The 13311-nt window shown below is 40.0% G+C and overlaps 1 protein-coding gene across 4 annotated transcripts in view; it reads left to right on the top strand.

The window, feature by feature from the left end:
- The first annotated feature begins 6756 nt into the window (after window positions 1-6756).
- Window positions 6757-13311, top strand: part of LOC131940750 (uncharacterized) — a 63197-nt gene continuing 56642 nt past the window's right edge. Inside the window, exon 1 of one of the 4 annotated variants that reach the window (XM_059299534.1) lies at window positions 6757-6905. The gene's annotated coding sequence lies outside the window, so the exon portion shown is untranslated. Of the gene's footprint in view, window positions 6906-6962; window positions 7097-7623; window positions 7693-13311 lie in introns of those variants that run through there. The other 3 variants (XM_059299536.1, XM_059299535.1, XM_059299537.1) reach the window with 3 other exon arrangements.

Here is a 13311-nt window from a genome sequence, read left to right as displayed (position 1 = left end):
TGTTAACAATTTCAAGTTTGCGGTTGAGTGTTTTTCTTTGTAGCAGTTGGAACTTTTAATTTTATTTGAATTAATCTCCGAAAAAGCCTGGGAGAAAAACTGATTCTATTTCTATAAAAGCAAGTTGGGGGTTGTTTGTTTGTTCCTCAAACCTATTTCATCAGGTACAAAAAGAGAAGTTGCTGGGAAATTGTCCTTGACAAAGTTTAATGTTCACTCAAATTTTAAAGGGAAAATTAAACCCCATCTCAATGTCGAGTTTGAAGTGACCAAAAACTGACCTAGACTGACAGCGGCCTTATATAAACTATATATATATATATATATATATATATATATATATATATATATATATATATATATATATATATATATATATATATACTTGAATATACTTAGATAGACCAGTTGCAGATGCGACAAAAACTTGATATTTGGTAAAGAGATATCCAGATTAACTGTGTCAGTTCAACATTTTAATTTTCACCATTCTTTGTGTGCACAAAATAAATAAATAAACGGAAAAAAAACATTTGGATAAAAGGAAAAACTTCTTTAAAATTTATACTACATTGTTCTCAAACAGGTATGAAAATTAATTTTTTAAAAATCACAAAACAAAAGTTTTAGTAATGAGCTATTTTGTAATAATGCACTAAAAATTTGAAAATAAATGATTTTCTTTAAATATATAATACTACACTACTATTTAAATATAAAGAAAAGCGTGGGTCACTTTATTATCGCAGAGAGACACACACTTCATATCGATAAGCCCGTATCTCTGCTTCTAAATATAACAAGTCATATTAGTCTAGCAATATGTCGCTTGACCTATTTTTTTTTAAGAATCGGATTTCTAGGAAATTCATTTAGCTATTCAGGCGCAGCTACACTAATTAATGGCAAGATTACGACGGTTAAGTTTGGTGTATTCTTGTAATTTCGTTGTAAAAAAAAACATTTTCAAACATTTAAAAGCATGTAAAGGTTTTTTTTTAGAAAGATCAACTAACATAAATTTTAAATAGCCAATTATAATGGAAATGTCTGCACGTGAGTACAAATATTTTTTTACGTAAATGTCATAGTAAGGGTTTACAGTTTTACCTGTTAAAGAGACGCTAATTCGATAGATTTAAAGAAAGTCATTTATTTTCTACCTTGTAGTGCATTATTACATAAAAGCTTGTTATTAAAACGTTTTTTTTATATATAAATAAACCGGCAGTGATCTCCATTAAACTTTCTCGAATATTCTTATATAATACAACAGGGGATGGGAACTCGGGATATAGTTATCATTTTTAATCCATTTTAAATAGTTAAACTTTTAAAAATAGAATAGAATCTCATCGAAAAAGAATTGCGCACCAATCGGAAATAGTGAAAATTACTATTTCCGGTATACGGAAATTACTCAAAATTTGACAGACGACAGAAAATTAGATCTTTTACTTACATGTGAAATTTCATTTTTCTATCTGAAATAGTACTCAAGTTATAGGCTTTTGAAAAATTCAAAGTAGAAAAAGTTCAACTTCCGGTTATCGGAAATGCTATGCTGCTTCCGCTTATCTAAACCTATATGTAAATCTTTCGTCAACACAGTTAGTAATAACCTATGTGAAAGTATCCTGGTGAAATATAGGTAATATATTATTTCATCAAGAAAGTTCTACATTTCAACAACCTCAGTAATCATAATTATTAACCCAATACAAAATTATCTTTTTGTCTCGCACCGTATTCTAATGATGGTGCACCATATCCTTCTGAAGGAGGTGCACAGTATCCACCACAGAAAGTGTGCAACAAATATTTACAGCTACTCATCCAACGAGCATTTTGTTTTTTTATGACAGTGGCGCCTTTTTTTTGGAAAATAAAAATAAATTAAAGCAAGCTAGAATAAATCATTGATGATTTGACTAAATTAATGAATGTGAAATTGAGGCACCTGTACATTCTTGCTGACAGTGGTGAGGCCTAATGAAGGGAACTAGTCTTGTTGTTGGCATCGGTACCTGATTTCTGGTTCCACGAAGGGGCCTAGAAAACAGAAACAGGTGATGAATAAGACACACCCTCGGAAAGACAGTTAATAACACCACTAGGCAGAATCCACGGGAGAAATTGGAGTACAAAAAAGCCACGAAAGAGACCGTTTGAAAGAAAGATGAAAAAAGTCACCAAAGAGATCGTTTGAAAGAGAGGTGGGTAAGGCTGGATTGTCAGGGCTTGAGTTTTAAAAAAAACAACAACTCAAGTTAGGATTTAAGGAGCCGAAATGTATTAAAAAATGAAAATCAGAAGTGTTCAAAGGATTGTTTGAAGCAGTTGGTTTTTTTTAAAGTAAATAAATCGGGCATCCGGAGACCCGACAATTTTGTTTTACTACGTTATTTTTTACAAGGAATAAAGTACTAGCAACCTTACTATTTCATAGATTTCATACCAATAATAATAGGTGATTCCAGTCTAATTCCTCTTCTACATTTTTCTGATGCACACTTTCATGCCACTATCACATCTGCTTCCTAAACGAGTATATAATGCTAGCATCCTAGTGGCCCATTTCAAGATGGAACTGTTCCAGGAACATCACGGACTATAGTATTAAGATCAGGAGGAATGAGAGCAACAATCAACATTGCATCTGTTGCTGTTTGACAGGAAACATTGCATCTGTTGCTGTTTGACAGGAAACATTGCATCTGTAGCTGTTTGACAGGAAACATTGCATCTGTAGCTGTTTGACCGGAAACATTGCATCTGTAGCCCTTTTTAACAGGACAGCAGGACGGCAATTTGATGGAGAGCAGAAAAAAGATATCAGAAAGAAGAACATTTCTAGAGAAAGGTGCTAACGCAGCTGGTAAATGTTATCCTATTTGTGTGTTGTATCTGACTTTCTTTAAAGTGTCTGAGACGGAGAATGTTTGAATTTACATGTTCATGTGACTAAGTACCTGGGTGTTCACGTTTAGACAGATCTTTATTCTACTACCAAATAGGCCTACCCTACTGTCTACATTGATAACTAGACTTCAGCGCTCTCCCTTTAATATATGATTAGGGTATTAAAATACTTGGTTAAGACTTTAGGGAGAGCTCATAGCCTACTTAAAAAAAATACATCAAGTACATCTAGTAAAAACAAGAGAAAAATCGCGAAAGCGAATTGTTTTTGAAATAATACATATTGAAAAGGAATGGGTGAACAGTACCCTGATCTAGCTCGTTCTAATTCGGCGTGGTCGAGTCGGTAAAGCTCATAGTTGCAGAACCGAATTGTTACGAGCTCGAACCCTCGGGCAGAAGAGGCTCGATTGCTGGAGACAGCAACTCTTCTAGGAGAGACAACTCCAAAATCAAACAACTGCTGCCTTGTAGTTTCTTCTTTTTTGGACAAAGGCTATGGAAGCAAAGAGAAGCAAACTGACATTGGAATCAACTGCCTATATGGCGCATAACAAGTTGATCTTTATGAGCTATATATCGAAAAAAAAATCCTACTTACAAACCCCACAAAAAAAAAACAATGTTATCTTTGGGAAAACTTCGATAGACTTTTAGAAGTGACCAGTCCGAAGTAACCTTTCCGTTTGCCGAAAATGGTTAAAAATTGACGGAAACTTACGTGTAATTTCGTCCAACTAACTGGAGAATTATTACACACGTTATCGGTATTTTATAAGTATTACTTCCAGTAATCAGAGATTGTTCAATAGCTTAAAGAAAAAATAAATTGAATATTATACTTATATGCGACATTTGGTTAACCTAACTGTAACGGTACTAAAACTATCGTGTTTACATACACAAACACACACAGACAAGATTTGTTTTTTTGGACTCAGGAAGGTGTAAAACGGCAAGATTCGTTAAAATCTCGATTTCAATTTTTTTGCACGATTACAATACTTCATCTGTTGTGAACACGAACACGCCTTTACTGGTGATCCAGTGCGTCATGCAACATATAAGACGAACAGCAGCAAACGGGTTACAAAATAAGACTAAATAAAACAAAGGCTCGTTAACACTAAAAGAGTTTAATGCTATCTACACCATCTACACAACACAGTCTGTTCTAAATATACATACATAAGCTAGTACACAAACTAAGATACAGTGACTATCTAACACTACAGAACTAGCCTACAAAAACTAAGATACAGTGGCTATCTAACAGTACAGAACTAACCTACACAAACAAAGATACCGTGGCTATCTAACAGTACAGAACTAACCTACACAAACTAAGATACAGTGGCTATCTAACAGTAGAGAACTAACCTACACAAACTAAGATACAGTGGCTATCTAACAGTACAGAACTAACCTACACAAACTAAGATACAGTGGCTAACTAACAGTACAGAACTAACCTACACAAACTAAGATACAGTGGCTATCTAACAGTACAGAACTAACCTACACAAACTAAGATACAGTGGCTAACTAACAGTACAGAACTAACCTACACTAACCTTATGGGAGAACTGGACTAAACTGACGCTGAGGTGAATCACACACGTACTCACACACCTTACATACCCGTAGACAAATAGGTACAAACCGGACTGTCACAACTCACAACACAAGGATTGAACAGGGACGAAGGGGACAGGGTACAAAGTATAAATAACATTCACCCCCATTCACCCCCTTCATTCATTCACTATATCCTGTATACTCCGCTTACGAGAAAGTAAAATACATTAATTAGAAAGTTGCCTTTAAAGTTTGATGTTACAGAAAATTAACTGTAAAAGTTATGTTTTAGAAAACGACTGTAAAGTTGATATTTTAGAAAGTTGACTGTAAAGTTGATGTTTTAGAAAATGACTGAAGATGATGTCCCATGAAATTGAATCAAGTCCTTCTAAAACCCTGAATTATTGGTAGGTCTGCAAGGGAGATGACTCCAGCCTGAGTGAAAAGTGGGTTAACTCCCGTAAACTCCAAACTAATGAGGTGAGGGCATCAGCACGTGTAATTTAAAGCTCTTAGTCCAATGGAGGGGCTCACCGGGTGGTCATTTCGGGGAGGGAAGGACAGCAACGCGGTTATTTCGCCACACGACTTAGCCAAGTGTATTATGGGTAAGCATTAATTATCCCGCAAACCGCATCTAGCAGACGACTCGTCTGAGCCAGCAAGATCTTGTCTTTACTTCTGCTAATGTTTAAAAGTGTGACATTTTAGACTAGGTTTGACAATTTAGACTAGGTGGGACATTTTAGACTAGGTGTGACACTTTAGACTAGGTGTGACAATTTAGACTAGGTGTGACAATTTAGACTAGGTGGGACAATTTAGACTAGGTGTGACAATTTTGACTAGGTGTGACAATTTAGACTAGTTGTGACAATTTAAAGAGCAGAGAGGTTGTTTGTTCATGAGAATACGTGCATAAAACATCCACACAGAAAATCCGAATCCAAATGTGTATTAAATACAGCAGCAAGGTTTTAAGCAACTGCGTCAAGCCATTCACTTTATTCTAACGGAGTAGAGTTTACCTGACTCTGTGACCTCGGCACATGAGGGAATAGTGTGGTCATTTGTATAACCAGCCTCATAGCGTGAGGCAGGTAGTGGGTGGACAAGTCCGGGATCCGAACTCGAGACTTTCACGTTATTAGTATCGCGCTCTACCGTAGGACCACTGTAAAGTCTATCCTTTATGTGATTCACTTAGTGCATGTGTGTTAATGTTGGATTCTGTGGGCATCAGGTAGAGTGAGTATCCAGTAGACTTGTTATAATTTTTCTGCTTTGCTATCGTTATAATTCATCAAGTGTTTCATCAATACATTTCACCAACCTTGAGGAACTAAGTGAAACAATAACTAGAAATGATGTGAGTGCAGTAAGATATTACCTTGTACTGAGAGTGTAAACATAATACGTATAATTATTTTTGACGAAGATTAGCATATCGTAGATCACGTGACCATGTCCTCCACACCCCCCCCCCCCCACCCACACACAGTTCCTGCGGCTTCCATCAACCGTCACATACGCAGCCAATTCTTCAGGCACCAGCGCACTGAGAATTCAATTAACTGAGTCTTCCGTATCTCGCGTTTTTTTTTATTTTCTCGAGCCACGTAAGATTTCCTGTTATAACGCCATCAAATACAGAAACATTGAAATCAGTTGTGGAGCCACGCCCAACCATCTCTCTGTGTTCTAGTTTTATCATTAATTATTAATCAATAAATTAAATTACGCATGTCTAACCTTTCACAAAAATAAAATATCAACAATTTGTTTTAAAATTCGAGACATATTGAATGTCAAAACGAAAATTTTTGGTTTAATAATGATGATAGTAACATAAATTGATAGAATCGATTTCCTATGATTGTGCGTGATTTGTCGTCATACAACACGAATGGGTGGGGGTAGGAGGGGGGGGGGGGGTAGGAGATGGCGTCGGCCGGTCGGTCCACCCTGAGCCAGCCTGTTTGTGATCCAACCAATTCCAGAACACAGGCAGACGACAGGGGACTTGTTGTTGTTTTCGCACAACTACAGTAATCGATTACTCATCACCGCTGGCACCTCGCCAGCCGGAAATCGTCCACACTTCTCCAATCAATAACATACCAACAGTATTGTAAATTTAATTACATTTTTTTACAGAAATAATTCCACGGGGTTGATTTGTCGGGGTTTTAATGTATCGGAAATCAATGTTAGTATCGATACCGAGTTGTGTGGTTTCTGGTGGGAGTAAAGGAATGAGGTAGACGGGCAAATAGCGAGTATCGATCTGGAGGTATTTTTACAGGCCGGTGTCTGTGAGTCGACACATCCTCCCGTATTGGAGGCGCGGCCAGGCCAGCTCCCAGCTGATTCATTCCACGGCACTAGCACGCGCACACTTGGTGAGTAGAGTTGTCTTTCCTTGAAACACGAAACTGTGTTGGTGTTGTGTCCGGGGGTGACGTCACGTTTGTTCTGAGACCGAAACCGTTGTTAGAGTTACTGTGTTTACTGGGGGCGGGCGGACGGGGTAGTGGTGAGCACTACTGGACGGAGGGACTAGCGCTGGTGGGTAAAGAGACTGTTGTGAAAGGTAGGGTGATCTGTCTCTTGGCATTGTAAAGGTTACCACTAGCTGACAGGGCCATCTTCGCTTGTACACGGCCTCAGTACTTTCTTAAGTAAATACGTCATATTGTGACAAGACATACTGTGACATGTCACATTGTAACACTGTGACATTGTCATCAGTCAAATTGTGACCAGTCGTATTGTGACAAGTCACAATATATCAATACGCATTGTGACAACCTAGATCTAGTGTTCAAACGTAAACAAGTGATGTGATTACATTATAGCGAATGGTTACTTACTTTAGAGTATACACGTCGTTTTTAGCTGACCAAATGACCGGTACTAAAGAACGTCTAATGACGACGAAAGGTCCAAGTCTGGTTCGTCACACTAGTATGAACCACTGATCACTTGGTTCGTCATAGTTTCGTCACTCATCTGGTGACGTCACTGTTCTAGAGTGGGAACTTGGTTAGAGAGTTCATCCTTCAGTCTAGTCTGTAGATGGCTGGCTCTTTGTGTGGGTAACACCTAAATGTGGATAAGCTTGTGGATAAATCCTGTAACCAGTGAATATAATAGGGCTAGTGTTAATGTGTTCGTGTGGATATTAGCGTAAGTAATTTAATTAATCGTGTGCTTTCAAAATACTATGGGACGGAGTGGTCTAGCGGTAGAGAGCTGGACTGCTAACCCGTAAGTCTCGATTTCGAATCCGGGTTCAAATCAGTAAACAGTCCCTGAGTCCACCCAAGTCTGATGGGTACCTAACTCACGTTAGGGAGAGTAAAGGTAAAGTGAACTCTACTTCACTTGCCCCATAGACCGTCAGTTTTGAAAGGGAAACTTTACTTTTCAAACTACTATTCCTAGATACACAAACATTTATGACGTGGAGGTTAACGAAACACATTGTGGGTAGTTTGATGTTAGGAACAATGCACATGTTATACAACTAAAACATAACATTTTTGATCGATCTACATGCGTTATCGACCGTTATTTAAACTTTCCTTTGAACCACCCATCTCCCATACCCCATTGCCCCCCACTCCACATCCCCACCTCACCCCAAATCCCCACCCTCGACACCATCTCCCAGAACTGTAACGTTATTTACGGAAGCTCAATGTAAGTTGGATCACATAAAACATAAATAGTCATGTATGCTTATGACATTACGTGGAGTAAAAAAGTGAAGACCACCTTCGAAAAATAAATTGTACTCGCTCCATATAATGTACATAATAACAAAAAAAAATGAAATGAAGAAAATATTTTAAATTTGAGTAAAACTTGTTATTTTAGTGTCGTGGTGGGTTGGGGGAGGGTGTGTGAGACAAATCGACTAGGATTGTGTGACGTCAATAGTAGATGACCCTTGGTGAACTCTCGCGGGACTAATGAGCTAGGGAGTTTGTTTTAGATAAAAAAAATATATTTTAATGGATTCCATGTTTTTATTTCTCTTCTCATCGTCGCATTGCCGTAATGCTTGTACTCTGTGTGTGTGTGTGTGTGTGTGTGTGTGTGGGTGGGTGGGTGGGTGGGTGGGTTTGTGCGTGTGTGTGTGTAGGGGTTTTAATGCACTGTAAATATGGTGTGTGTGTGTGAGTGGGGTGGGTGTTAAGTATAGCTGGATTAAGGGCTTAGTATTACATGGATTTAGTTTTGACTTTGCTCCAAGTTTATAATAAGGTAACTGACATAAGAGAATTGTGGGGAGGGGGAAACTGCAGTAATAGCGTCTGTGAGTGCTTGCGTTGTGTATGTAGAGTAATTGTGGGTGGTAGTGACGTGTGGGGGTAGGGGTGGACTGGTGTGTATGTCCCAGACAACCAAAACAAAAAGCCCCCCCCCCTCTCCCCCCTCCCCGGCTGTACAGGAAATGACTTTGATTGCAAGCGCTGGTATTAGTGGAATCATAGGAGGGCTGGTTAGGGCCCTTTAATTAAGGTGGAGGGGTGGGGAGGGATGGAGAGGGGTAAGGAGGGGTGGGGAGTCACTCCACAATCAGCAGGAAACACACGATTACCATAGCAGCGGCTACCTAGCCGAGAGTAGACTGCCTATAGCAGCGGCTACCTAGCCGAGTGTCTATAGCAGCGGCTACCTAGCCGAGTGTCTATAGCAGCGGCTACCTAGCCGAGTGTCTATAGCAGCGGCTACCTAGCCGAGTGTCTATAGCAGCGGCTACCTAGCCGAGAGTAGACCGCCTATAGCAGCGGCTACCTAGCCGACTGTCTATAGCAGCGGCTACCTAGCCGAGTGTCTATAGCAGCGGCTACCTAGCCGAGAGTGTCTATAACAGCGGCTACCTAGCCGAGAGTAGACTGCCTATAGCAGCGGCTACCTAGCCGAGTGTCTATAGCAGCGGCTACCTAGCCGAGTGTCTAAAGCAGCGGCTACCTAGCCGAGTGTCTATAGCAGCGGCTACCTAGCCGAGAGTAGACTGCCTATAGCAGCGGCTACCTAGCCGACTGTCTATAGCAGCGGCTACCTAGCCGAGTGTCTATAGCAGCGGCTACCTAGCCGAGTGTCTATAGCAGCGGCTATCTAGCTGAGAGTGTCTATAGTAGCGGCTACCTAGCCGAGAGTAGACTGCCTATAGCAGCGGCTACCTAGCCAAGAGTGTCTATAGCAGCGGCTAACTAGCCGAGAGTGTCTATAGCAGCGGCTACCTAGCCGAGAGTGTCTATAGCAGCGGCTACCTAGCCGAGTGTCTATAGCAGCGGCTATCTAGCTGAGAGTGTCTATAGTAGCGGCTACCTAGCCGAGAGTAGACTGCCTATAGCAGCGGCTACCTAGCCAAGAGTGTCTATAGCAGCGGCTAACTAGCCGAGAGTGTCTATAGCAGCGGCTACCTAGCCGAGTGTCTATAGCAGCGGCTATCTAGCTGAGAGTGTCTATAGTAGCGGCTACCTAGCCGAGAGTAGACTGCCTATAGCAGTGGCTATCTAGCAGAAAGTAGACTGCATTATTTGAGATGAATCACGTTCGTTAGGGGTTGGGTGTTGAGAGGGGCGGGGTTGTTTAGGGATAGGGGGATTGAGTTTTTGTTTAGGGGACCGGTTGAAGGGGTCTAAACAAGATGTCCTGAATACAAGTAGTAGCCACCGCATTGATAAAAGCCCAGTGTGATTGGGATTTGACTTGTTCTATTGACCAGTGTGACTGGGATTTGACTTGTTCTATTGACCAGTGTGACTGGGATTTGACTTGTTCTATTGACTCGTTTGACTGGGATTTGACTTGTTCTATTGACCAGTATGACTGGTCAATTTGACTTGTTCTATTGACCAGTGTGACTGGGATTTGACTTGTTCTATTGACCAATGTGACTGGGATTTGACTTGTTATATTGACCAGTGTCATTGGGATTTGACATGTTCTATTGACCAGTGTGACTGGGATTTGACTTGTTCTATTGACCAGTATGACTGGATTTGACTTGTTCTATTGACCAATGTGACTGGGATTTGACTTGTTCTATTGACCAGTGTGACTAGGATTTGTCTTTTTCTATTGACCAATGTGACTGGGATTTGACTTGTTCTATTGACCAGTGTGACTGGGATTTGACTTGTTCTATTGACCAGTGTGACTGGGATTTGACTTGTTCTATTGACAGTGTGACTGGGATTTGACTTGTTCTATTGACCAATGTGATTTGACTTGTTCTATTGACCAATGTGACTGGGATTTGACTTGTTCTATTGACCAGTGTGACTGGGATTTGACTTGTTCTATTGACCAGTGTGACTGGGATTTGACTTGTTCTATTGACAGTGTGACTGGGATTTGACTTGTTCTATTGACCAGTGTGACTGGGATTTGACTTGTTCTATTGACAGTGTGATTGGGATTTGACTTGTTCTATTGAACAGTGTGACTGGGATTTGACTTGTTCTATTGACCAGTGTGACTGGGATTTGACTTGTTCTATTGACCAGTATGACTGGGATTTGACTTGTTCTATTGACCAATGAGACTGGGATTTGACTTGTTCTATTGACCAGTGTGACTGGGATTTGACTTGTTCTATTGACTCGTTTGACTGGGATTTGACTTGTTCTATTGACCGGTGTGACTGGGATTTGACTTGTTCTATTGACCAGTGTGACTGGGATTTGACTTGTTCTATTGACCAATGTGACTGGGATTTGACTTGTTCTATTGACCAGTGTGACTGGGATTTGACTTGTTCTATTGACAGTGTGATTGGGATTTGACTTGTTCTATTGAACAGTGTGACTGGGATTTGACTTGTTCTATTGACCAGTGTGACTGGGATTTGACTTGTTCTATTGACCAGTATGACTGGGATTTGACTTGTTCTATTGACCAATGAGACTGGGATTTGACTTGTTCTATTGACCAGTGTGACTGGGATTTGACTTGTTCTATTGACTCGTTTGACTGGGATTTGACTTGTTCTATTGACCAGTATGACTGGGATTTGACTTGTTCTATTGACCAGTGTGATTTGACTTGTTCTATTGACAGTGTGATTGGGATTTGACTTGTTCTATTGACAGTGTGACTGGGATTTGACTTGTTCTATTGACCAGTATGACTGGGATTTGACTTGTTCTATTGACCAATGAGACTGGGATTTGACTTGTTCTATTGACCAGTGTGACTGGGATTTGACTTGTTCTATTGACTCGTTTGACTGGGATTTGACTTGTTCTATTGACCAGTATGACTGGGATTTGACTTGTTCTATTGACCAGTGTGATTTGACTTGTTCTATTGACCAATGTGACTGGGATTTGACTTGTTATATTGACCAGTGTCATTGGGATTTGACATGTTCTATTGACCAGTGTGACTGGGATTTGACTTGTTCTATTGACCAGTATGACTGGTATTTGACTTGTTCTATTGACCAGTGTGACTGGGATTTGACTTGTTCTATTGACCAGTGTGACTAGGATTTGTCTTTTTCTATTGACCAATGTGACTGGGATTTGACTTGTTCTATTGACCAGTGTGACTGGGATTTGACTTGTTATATTGACCAGTGTGACTGGGATTTGACTTGTTCTATTGACAGTGTGACTGGGATTTGACTTGTTCTATTGACCAATGTGATTTGACTTGTTCTATTGACCAATGTGACTGGGATTTGACTTGTTCTATTGACCAGTGTGACTAGGATTTGTCTTGTTCTATTGACCAATGTGACTGGGATTTGACTTGTTCTATTGACCAGTGTGACTGGGATTTGACTTGTTCTATTGACCAGTGTGACTGGGATTTGACTTGTTCTATTGACAGTGTGACTTGGATTTGACTTGTTCTATCGACCAGTGTGACTGGGATTTGACTTGTTCTATTGACAGTGTGACTGGGATTTGACTTGTTCTATTGACCAGTATGACTGGGATTTGACTTGTTCTATTGACCAATGAGACTGGGATTTGACTTGTTCTATTGACCAGTGTGACTGGGATTTGACTTGTTCTATTGATCAGTGTGACTGGGATTTGACTTCTTCTATTGACCAGTGTGACTGGGATTTGACTTGTTCTATTGACCAGTGTGACTGGGATTTGACTTGTTCTATTGACCAGTGTGACTGGGATTTGACTTCTTCTATTGACCAGTGTGACTGGGATTTGACTTGTTCTATTGACCAGTATGACTGGGATTTGACTTGTTCTATTGACCAGTGTGATTTGACTTGTTCTATTGACCAATGTGACTGGGATTTGACTTGTTATATTGACCAGTGTCATTGGGATTTGACATGTTCTATTGACCAGTGTGACTGGGATTTGACTTGTTCTATTGACCAGTATGACTGGTATTTGACTTGTTCTATTGACCAGTGTGACTGGGATTTGACTTGTTCTATTGACAGTGTGACCGGGATTTGACTTGTTCTATTGACCAGTGTGACTGGGATTTGACTTGTTCTATTGACAGTGTGACTGGGATTTGACTTGTTCTATTGACCAGTATGACTGGGATTTGACTTGTTCTATTGACCAATGAGACTGGGATTTGACTTGTTCTATTGACCAGTGTGATTGGGATTTGACTTGTTCTATTGACCAATGAGACTGGGATTTAACTTGTTCTATTGACCAGTGTGACTGGGATTTGACTTCTTCTATTGACTAGTGTGACTGGGATTTGACTTGTTCTATTGACCAGTGTGACTGGGATTTGACTTCTTCTATTGACCAGTGTGACTGGGATTTGACTTGTTCTATTGATCAGTGT

Source organism: Physella acuta, unplaced genomic scaffold (assembly GCF_028476545.2).
Source record: "Physella acuta isolate Inbredline_101_S28 unplaced genomic scaffold, ASM2847654v3 ptg000329l, whole genome shotgun sequence".
Taxonomy (NCBI): Eukaryota; Metazoa; Mollusca; class Gastropoda; family Physidae; genus Physella; species Physella acuta.
Note: the sequence above shows the minus strand (reverse complement) of the source record. Positions and strands in the feature narration are given on the sequence as shown.